Source organism: Heterocephalus glaber, unplaced genomic scaffold, assembly GCF_053883595.1.
Source record: "Heterocephalus glaber isolate CG9 unplaced genomic scaffold, H.glaber_assembly_v1.0 deba00001729, whole genome shotgun sequence".
Classification (NCBI taxonomy): domain Eukaryota; kingdom Metazoa; phylum Chordata; class Mammalia; order Rodentia; family Bathyergidae; genus Heterocephalus; species Heterocephalus glaber.
In genome coordinates, this window is record NW_028258440.1 from 13,225,672 (window position 1) to 13,228,075 (window position 2,404).

Here is a 2,404-nt window from a genome sequence, read left to right on the forward strand (position 1 = left end):
ATAAAGATAGGAAATGAAGAAGTCAAATTGTCATTATTTGCAGGTGACATGATACTCTATATAGAAGGCCCCAAGAACTCCACCAAAAGTCTTCTAGACCTAATAACCAAATTCAGTCAAGGAGCTGGTTACAAGGTCAACACACAAAAATCAATAGCTTTCCTCTACACAAATGACAGACTCACTGAGAGAGAAATAGGGCAAACAATTCCTTTCACATTAGCATCCAAAAAGCTGAAATACCTAGGAACCAACCTAATGAAAGAAATCAAAGACCTCTTCTCTGGAAACTATGGCACTCTGAAAAGAGAGATTGAAGATGATATCAGAAAATTGAGAGACATCCCCTGCTCCTGGGTAGGAAGGACTAATATAGTGAAAATGGCCATACTTCCAAAACTGCTATATAGATTCAATGCAATTCCAATTGAGATCCCAGCAGCATACTTCATGGAACTTGAGAAAACAATCCAAAAATTCATTTGGAACAAGAAGAGACCCAGAATAGCAAAAGCAATTCTAGGTAACAGAGACATGACAGGGGGTATCACAATCCCCAACCTGCAACTATACTACAAACCTATTGTGATAAAAACAGCATGGCACTGGCAAAGAAACAGTCCTGAGGACCAGTGGAACAGATTAGAAGATGCAGAAACAACTCCAAACACACTCAACCATCTCATCTTCGATAAAGGAGCCAAACACTCTCACTGGAGGAAAGACAGCCTCTTTAAGAAATGGTGCTGGAAAAATATGGCTTCAACTTGCCAAAGATTAAAACTAGACCTATATCTCTCACCATGCACTAAACTAAAATCAAAATGGATTAAAGATCTAAATATTAAAATAGAAATGCTAAACCACTCGGAACAGAGGTTAGGTAGAACTCTTGAAGACCGGTGTAGGAAAAGATTTTATGAACAAATCCTCAGTTGTCTATGAACTAGTACAAATAATCAACAAGTGGGATCTCTTCTTATTACAATGCTTCTGCATAGCAAGAGAAACCACCAGCAGTGTGAAGAGACAATCCACAATGTGGGAAAAAATCCTGTTCTTCCTCAGACAAAGGTCTACTATCTCGAATCTATAAAGAACTTGAAAAGATCAGACCTCCCAAATTTAAAGACCCAATTCTGAAAATAGGCATCTGAAATGAACAGACATTTTTCAGACAAAGAAGTAGAAATAGCAAATAAATACATGGAAAAAATGTTCAACATCACTGGTCATTCGAGAGATGCAAATGAAAACCGGTCAGATTCCACCTCGCTCCAGAAAGAATGGCTGCTCTCATGACATCAACCAATAACAAATGCTGGTGGGGCTGTGGGGAAAGAGGAACCCTACTCCACTGCTGGTGGGAGTGTAGACTCGTGCAAGCACTGTGGAAATCTGTATGGAGATACCTCAAAGAACTAGGACTGGAAGTCCCATTTGACCCCACTATTCCACTGCTGGGGATCTTCCCCAAAGAATTAAAAGAATCATACCACAGTGACATATGTGCACCTATGTTCATAGCAGCACAGTTTGTGATAGCTATAACTTGGAAACAGCCCAAATGCCCATCAACTGGAGACTGGGTAAAGAAAATGTGGGGTTTTTTTAAAATAAAATGGAGTACTACTCAGCCATAAAAAATGAGAAATTAGAGACTTTTATAGCTAAGTGGATGCACATTGAGGCAATACTCTTAAGTGAAATAAATAGGACACACATGTATAAATACCAAATAGTTTCTCTGGTGTGAGAAACTGAAAGTGTAAATAAGGACTAAAATGTATAATAGATAATGTGAAATAGGAAGAAAAGGGGCAAAGGGGAAGGAAGTGGGAGGGGTATAGCAGAGGAAAGAAGAGAATGGAACTGATATGAGAAAATGGAAAAATAGGAACAAAATCTTTGTAAATAGGGAGGGATGGAAGGGTTGAAGGGAGGGCAGGGCAAGGGTGAAAAATAAGAACCAAGAGAGATTATGTAAAGGTGCAAATTTCCAATGATGAATGTCATTATATTGTATACCTAAAATGTACCAATTATCAGAATGGATAATCAATAATGCAAAATAGGAAGAAAAGTTCCAAAAGGATAGGGGTAGTGGGAGGGGCAGGGGAAAGGAAAGAAGGGAAAGGAAAAATGATGAGAAATGGAAAAAATGGAAATAAAGTCTTTGTAAATAAGGAAGGGTGGAGGGGTTGAAGGGAGGGCAGGGGAATTGTGAGAAAATAAGAACCAAGATGCATTCTGTAAAGGTATAAGTTCCCAATGAGAAATGTAATTGTGTTGTATACCTAAAATGTACCAATAACAGAATTTAAAAAAAATTATGCAAATGGAAGAGGAATCCAATTCAGCCGTAGCTTGGGAAAATCCTTAAAATACAGGGTTTGGCAAAAGG